Here is an 8,698-nt window from a genome sequence, read left to right as displayed (position 1 = left end):
TTAAAGATATTTGAATCATGAATAACTAATTTCTAAATAACTGCAAATATGAAAACTTATTGTTTGGAAGTGAGCCATATCCTGTATTTCATAACCATAAATTATTAAAATACTAAATTTGATATTTTTCACTTATTTTGATTAAAGCAAAATAATAAAAAACGTATGAAGAATATGTTTAATAAAATTTCTGCACCAAAAGGTAAACAAAATAAGTGAAACAATAATGATGAACATTTATAATTAAATAAAATGGCACATAGCTCCTTTGATATAATAAAATCACATTAATGCAATTATTAGAGCATTATAATTCATAACTTAACACAATTTTAAAAAAGTGATTTAAATTTTTTTCCTTTTTGTTAGACTCAGTTCACACCAATAACGCAGTTAGATAATAGAATTGGTGGCAAATAATATTTTTTTTTGGAATATTCCTAATTATCCATGGGAAGCTATTTTTAGCAACAATAAAAACTAGATGGCGCTCATGTTACGCAATCAAACAAGCGCCGGTTTGAAGGCACTCTCACTGAAACCGAAAACAAATTCACTATCATTTTTATCCTGTCATCTGCTTTACCGGCAACAAAAAAGTAAACTTTTCCTCATCACCGGTAGCACATCAAGCACGCGTGAGTGCCGCTTTCCCTTTCAAATTCAAAATCGTCTGCACGTTCTCTTTTTTTTTTAGAATGAAGTCTTTTCTTGTTAATAAATACAAGTTCAGAAGGTCAGGACTTAGGGCATATCTAATTTCCCCCGCATCATTCTACGTTAGCAGTTCTAAATAATCACCAGGAAGAAGATTGATTCTAAAAATAAGAAAAAAATGTATGGATAGAACAAAATTTACGCTATCTCTAGGATGTGTTTGTTTATAACGCCATGCATGAAACAGATACCTGTTTTTTATTCCATGGATTACCTACATAAATGTTCGCAGTGGACAAAATACTTGGTGTAATTCTTTTCGATTGCTTACATAAATGTTCAAATTGGATAAATTGTATGTTGTAATTCGTATCGATTGCGGATTCATTCCATGGATTACTTACATAAACTTAGAAAGTGAACAAATTAAATGGTGCACTTCTTTTTTCGAAACTGGAATTGTTCTCCAATCTATATAAATTATGAACTGGAATATACGTGTTCAGAGTTTTATTTAATTAATGAAATTACTTTTTTGTCTTTAAGGCGGTGGCATTAAATAATCGTTTGAGTTAAAGAACTTTAAGGACATCGTTTTAAAGGTCAGAAAAAATTCCTTTTCCTTTGTTTAATATCAGAAGAAGAACATGCTTATTCCCTTAGGGGCTGATGAAAAAGAGAACAAGGTTTAGATGTTCGGAAATCCCAATCAAAGGATATTAATCTGACGTGCTTCAGTTTGAAAAGTAAACGGTCCAGATTTTTGTTTTTGCTACAAACAACTCTAATAGCAAAATAATTTGCACACAAAGTTCAAAACCGCACCCTTATTTAATTTAAAAGAATTATGTTATAATTTATTCTTTTCTTTGTTGTGTCGTTTACAAACTGGTGGAAAATAGAAGAAATAAAATTGCACGGAAGGTCTCTAACCGACAATGAAGGCTATCTAATTTGATATTAATCTTGTTTATTTTTAAACAACTGCTCGACTTTGTTCATTAAACTTTTTAGTGCAACATAATTCTGTGAACAACTATTCAGCAAATGAAAAGATAATTGAAAAGTTAGAATTCTCATTTCCAAGTTCGACAAGCTTGAATCTGATACCTTTTATAAGGTAAGTACCTTACATTAGATCCATATTATGAAAGATTATTTAATTTTTTTTAGAATCAGTATATAATATTCTATTTGTTCTGATTGGTTTGTAATTATTTGACTGATTGTTAAATTTAATAACTTGAATGATTGGTTTTTAATTATTTGACTGATTGTTTGATTTTAATAACTTAAATCTGATAATTTTTTTAAAAGTATTTTACATTATATCTTTAGTATGAAAGTTTGTAATTAGTACATAATATTCTTTTTCTTCTCATATAATTATTTTCTGCACTTTTTAAACTCATAAAATTTAGATTTTGAGACGATCGTAAATGTATTTTATGTGAATAAGTTCTACTGAATTATTATGCCGAAATAGACATTTTAAAGATTAGTTACCTGACTAATTCGATTGGATTATAATATCAAGACCTATATTTTAAATGTAAGTTACGTTAATAGTTTTATTAAATTATGTCGAGATAGATAGTTTAAAGATCAGATAAACTGAATGATTTGAATCATTATTTCAAGATAGATATTTTAAATATCAGTAAGCTGAATAATTCTTCTGAATTATTTCAAAAAGATAATTTTAAAGATTAGTCAACTGAATAATTCTGAATCATTATGTCAAGATGTATATTTTAAATATGTATGTGAATAATTTTACAATATTAAGCCAAGATAGATAATCTAAAGATCAGTTAAACTGAGTGATTCTATTGAATTATTATTTCAATATTAAATATCAGAAAACCAAATAATTTTCTGAATTATGTCAGAAAGGTTATTTTAAAGATTAGTCAACTGAATAACTTTACTGAATCATTATGTCAAGATCTCTATATTTTAAAAAGATCTATATTCCGTTATGCAAATAACTCCACATTATTATGCTAAGATAGATATTTTAAAGATAAATTAACTGAATCATTTTACTGAATGTTAACACATTGCATGCTGGGAAGTTTTTTTTATTTTTAAAAATGTGTTACAAGTGTTTGATATTAAAATTTATAAAAAATTTTTAGAGAAGATTTTATAAAAAGCTGGAGAAAACTTGTCTCTATAGCTAAAAATTCAATCAAACCAAATTACCACGAGCGATTGTGGTACTGATTACAAATATAATGAATCATTTATATTTGTGATAATCACGAACAAATAATTTCTTTGAAAAACAGATCGGAAACGAAGTAATTTTGCTACCACTTTTTAAACTTTTATATGGATTGTAAATAATTTCAAAATCATATTTTTTGCAATTCTTGTAATGTATTAGGATCTACATATTAAATATCAGTAATATGAATGATATTCTAAACCAAGGTTCATACATACCTGGAAAAAAATTTAAAAACGATAGAAAAATTAAGATGAAAAATTATTTTATATTTTATTTGTACATACCAGAATATTTTAATATTTCTAAGTACATAAATCTAAATGCGAAGACTCAAAGCACTTAGCCCAATTTTTTATAAATAATGTGAAACAGAGGACTTATGGAGTTGGGGACGGGAATAAAACCGTAAATGGCTTCAGGCACTCAGATAAACAATTACGATGATTTAAATTTTACTTCTAAAGAGAAAGCTAAGGCTAAAAAATTTTCGGAGAGTTTATTAATACCTGTTAATTAATACCTGTTAATTAATTACCTGAAATTAATACCTGTTAAATTTTTTTAGGCGCATACGGATCGCTTGCGAAAGATCAATTAAGTAAATAGTTCTACTGTATTGTATTAAGATAGCGAGGATGCCGCAGACGACAAAAAATATAAAAAGTGGTGATTAATAAATAGCAAAAATCTATTAAAAATGCATTCAGCATAGTTCTTTCAGTTTTCTAAAGTAAAATGTTTCCTTCTTTTTCTTCTTTTTTGTAAAATATGAATAATTTGCAATGCAAGTCATGGTGGCAGTTACGATTGAATAATTAAATAAAAAAGTTGAATCTAGTTTCTACCACTTCTTACAATTTTAGTCGCCTGTGACATCCCTGAAATAAATATTTTAACCCTTTCGCGCCGACTGTCACAAATACGTGACAACATAAAACCGTATCAATCAGGGTAAAAAGATAAAACTGGTAACCAAAGTAGTTCTTTAGCAATTTATTTGTGGTCAGGGTTATAATTGTTTCATTTATTTAATTCACCATTACTTTACTTCAAAATAGACTTATTTAGTTATACTTTGAACTAACATTGATTATATTTATGATAAAACTAACAGTAATTAAAGTAAACCCAAAGTAGGTCTGTCAAATTAGCAACGACAACATTTAAGATACCGTTTTTTATTTATTTACATCCTGATTCTAATTTTGTACGAATGTTTTTATCAATCACCCGTTCCCAAGGGGTTAAAGGTCAGTTAACCGAAAAGTTCTACTAAATTGTTATGTCAACCTATGTAACAGGATTCGTGCGATCCTAAAAAATTTCCAATGGCAGTTAAGAGTAAGATGATAAGATATGTTTTCATAAATTTGTTTTCACCACACCGCTTAATATTTTTAAATAAATAACTGTTTGAAATGAATCAGAATGAATTTTTAATTTTAACACGTTCACGCCGGGGTGACACACCGGTGGGTCACGCTAGATTGTCTCATCTTGGCAGCGCACCGGAGTAAAAACTGGTAACAAATAAATTTCCTTTCTTAGTTTTTTTCCGGGAATAATAAAAATCCATAACAGCCAATTGTTTTTAGCGGATGCAATTTTTATATTGAATTGCTTCTTCGCCGTGATAAATTTCCTTACAGTGAATTGTTATTGTAGAGAATAAATTAACTCCTCCCGAATATTATCTAATATTGAAATAGTTCTTCTACCAGTATTTTCTCTTTTCCCGGCGTGAACGTGTTAAATGATAATGTGATGGATGAACGGTGAAGTTCTTGGTTGTTGACGTTTACTTGAAGTTCTTTGAGCTGAGGCCTAAGTTCTCGTTTGGGTTTTCCAATGCATGACCGTCCAAATAGGCATTAAATTGTACATATACCCCATTTATTAACGCATTCAATTGGTTGTTTGAGGATCGAGCTACTGATTTAGTTTTTCGGAGAAAAGATGACTTAGAATTAGTGTTTTATGATGATTTTCTTAGTTTTTACTGTTATCAAGTACTGTAAAAACTTGAGTTTAGCGGATGAATTCTGCGAGTAACATTTCTAGGGGTATTTAGCAAGCAAGGAAAATAACTTTAATTTTTTTTTAAATTTTAATTTCTAGCAGCAACACTTGACGTGTGCATCATTCGCTGGAGTGAAAAAAACACTTCGCATAGACCCATAAGGAGTAACAACAAATAAAAAATATTTAAAAACATTAAAACANACACATACCTAATTAAGTATGTAAAATTTGTGAATTTTTTTATAACTGACTTAATATCAGTTTCTTTATAGAACATAAATTAATAAACGTATATTTATTAGGGTGAAACAAGTAATTACGTACCAGCGCGCAGTGGCACGAACTCTGCACTTCTGGTTTATAAGTCATATGCATATGTGTCATAAAACTGACCAATTTTGAACCCAATATAGCGAATCTTGCAAAAAAACACCAAGCACACCCATCTCATTGATTAAGAAGCAATAAATCTGCAGTTACTTTACTTATTATTTCTACTTATTCATAATTACTTATTATTTAATAAATATTAAGGTATTTAAATTTCAAAATTAATATATTTTTCATAAAACTACTGTTACACAATGTACTATTACTTTAATAAATGTTTAAAATCATAAAATAAATGTACAAACACAGTATCTAATAGAGTTTTATGACAGAACAGTTTATTAACAGAAAACTACTTTTATGGGGGTCGTCGAAAAATTATATAGGGGTCGATGAGCAAAAAACTTTGGCAACCCATGTTCTAGTATATCTATAATAAAATATTTGGATATCATTTTTCTTCTTCTTTTCACCCTAATTATAGCAATTCTGAAAAAGCCACTCGTTTGGTTCGTCTACTAAGCTCCCTCATATTCTGGATGATTCGTAAATCGTGAGACAAACTTGGAGAGGAGGTAGGATACATCTTAAGGCTTACGAATTGTTTCGGAGCCAATGACCGGGAATGTTATCGAACGCCGCTAGGGGCGCTTCCTTGGTATGAAGTGTTTCTACGTGTGCCTCTGAACAGGTACTTTAATTTATCTAAATTCCGTGTTAATTTTGTGTTTTTTATTAATTATTGTCGACAATTAGATTCAAACAGCTTCAAAAATATCTGTTTCATCGTAAATTAAGGATTTGGCGAGTCGCCAAATCATTAAATTACGTTTAAACGGCTAATCAATTCAAAAGTAATTTTTGACAATAATTATTAAAAAACATTAAAATTAAGATAATTTAGATAAATAAAAATACTTGTTCAAAGTCACACATGGAAGCAGTTCGAAATAAGGCGCCCCTAGCGGAGTACTATGACATTTCCAGTCATTGATTCTTATGCAATTCTTAATACTTAAGATGCGTCCTACCTCCTTTCCAAGTTTACCAGGTATTTTAAAATCACCCTGTATGTAAAACAGTATTTGACATCTTAATTAAGAAAAAAAAACTACGAAGCGGATGTAAAAAATTATCATTTTACAGATCTTTTGAACCCCGAAGAGCATTCAAAACTCTTATACAACGGAATTGTAATAGATTCATTTAAACTGCCCTTGAAATGAAGCACAATGCACGTTTCAATTGACCAGCGAAAGTGCAGACCCGTCTTTCACTTTCTAGGAGTTCGTTCGCAGGGAAAAAAAATTCTCAAGAAATAATAACTGTTCTCAAAAAGCAGTTATTCTCATCACAACAATGACCGCACCATCTTTGAACTTGAAAAAGAATTTCGATTGTTGACTACCCTCGATCGAATAACAACAACAAAAGTGAGTGGGATAGTAGCATGATCTTTTGAGTTGATTGCTTTTGGAAAAATGGCCGATTTCCGTCGGATCGGTCTTGAGATAGTTTTAATAGAATCTGATACTGAGACGGAAATTTTTTTATTGTTTGTTGATTCAGAATGATAGGTTGACGGCACTTCAAAAGGTAGCGAGGTAATTTCGAACTTAAAAGTCGAACATTTAATTCCAATCGAAGTAGATTTAATATCTAATTTTGATGAAAGAAGGTACACCACCATACTTTCCAACTACTACGGAATCTTTGTTTAAAAGGAATATTCAAGTATTTTTCAAAAAGCATTATTAATTAATTTAAACTAATAGAGTATTGCCCTCTACGACACATGAACAATTTAAACAAATATATAAAAGGTAATATAAACTAATAGCTGTGTTATGATGATAAAAGTTTATATAATTTTTTTTTGTTTTAAAAATCTGTGCATCCGTTTAAAAATATTCGAAAAATTATTTGAACTTGACTATATTTGATAAAGATTTTTAAGTTTTTTTTTTTGTGCTGAACACACAAATATTTTTTTTGAATTTAGTAAATACTTAGACTGTTTTGTAATTTTAGATGTGTTTAGTTCATATGATTTTTCTTACTTTGCAATAAGGTTTAAAACTTTCAGGAGTTTGCGGGACAGACAATAAATTACAAAGGAAAACAGGTATTTGTAACTTATATCGATTACTTTGCTTGTTATTTGCAATAACTGCATAAAATTTCGTAAATCTGGCTTAAATATTTATAGAGATATGAACATTTTTATAAAAAACAAAATTTTTTTTTTTTGTCTTTCTGCTATAACTTAAAAATATTCAGCAAGATTAAACAAAATTTTTGGCAAAATTTGAAATTAAATACAAAATTATTGTTTTAGAATTTGAAAAAAATTGTTAAAAAATGAGCATGATTTGTGTATTTATGGTAGTTCTTTTATACTGCGCATGCGCGAAAAAAAATTTAAAATTATTTTTTCGTAATTTTATAGTGGCAACTAATGGCAAAAATCTGATTTAAATATCTTAACGTAAAAAGTTTCACGCAATTTTCTAAGTAGTTTTTGTACTTTTTGTATGAAACGACCATGTCGACGATATGACCTGTCGACGAAACGACCCTGTCGACGAAATGACCCTGTCGACGAAATGACCCTGTCGTCGAAATTACCCTGTCGACGAAATTACCCTGTCGACGAAATGACCCTGTTGACGAAATGACCCTGTCGACGAAATGACTTGTCGACGAAATGACCCTGTCGACGAAATGACCTGTCGACGAAATGACCCTGTCGACGAAATGACCCTGTCGACGATATGGCCTATCGATGAAACGACCCTGTCGACGAAACAGCCTGTCGACGAAATGATCTAGTCGATGAAATGGTCTGTCGATGAAGTGGTGTCGATGAAATGGCTTGTCGATGAAGTGATTGTCGATGAAATGAATGCGACCCGCTAGAACCAGACCTCAACTAGAAAATTGCAAAAACTAATAGAAGAATGCCAAAAATATGCACTGCTATGATTAAGGCTAAAGGAATATATTTCGAAGAATCCAAAATTGGACGAAATTCATAAGTTATACATGCAGTTACAGCATAAAACATAATTTATAGCATACCTTACCGCATAAGTGTACCTATAGTTGTCAAAATAAAGTTAGTTTGTTGTGATTTTCAGTTTAAAAACTTTGTTATTTGTTCATTTTTAAAAATTCAAAAGTGAGTCTAAACTTTTGACTGGTAGTGTATATATATATGTATCTCGCAATTATGACCTGTCGGCAAAATGACACTGTCGATGAAATGACCCTGTCGACGAAATGACACTGTCGATGAAATGACCCTGTCGACGAAACGACCATGTCGACGAAATGACCCTGTCGACGATATGACCTGTCGACGAAACGACCCTGTCGACGAAATGATCCTGTCGACGAAATGACCCTGTCGATGAAATGACCCTGTTGACGAAATGACCCTGTCGAGAAATG

The 8,698-nt window shown here is 30.2% G+C and overlaps 1 protein-coding gene across 1 annotated transcript in view; it reads left to right on the top strand.

Annotated features, from left to right (window-relative positions):
• The first annotated feature begins 593 nt into the window (after window positions 1-593).
• Window positions 594-8,698, top strand: part of LOC107454538 (nucleolar protein dao-5) — a 122,997-nt gene continuing 114,892 nt past the window's right edge. The window contains exon 1 of the mRNA XM_071185484.1: window positions 594-1,777. The gene's annotated coding sequence lies outside the window, so the exon portion shown is untranslated. The remainder of the gene's footprint in view (window positions 1,778-8,698) is intronic.

Source organism: Parasteatoda tepidariorum, chromosome 9 (assembly GCF_043381705.1).
Source record: "Parasteatoda tepidariorum isolate YZ-2023 chromosome 9, CAS_Ptep_4.0, whole genome shotgun sequence".
Classification (NCBI taxonomy): Eukaryota; Metazoa; Arthropoda; class Arachnida; order Araneae; family Theridiidae; genus Parasteatoda; species Parasteatoda tepidariorum.
The sequence above is the reverse complement of the archived record's forward strand: the minus strand, read 5'-3'. Positions and strand labels throughout refer to the sequence as shown.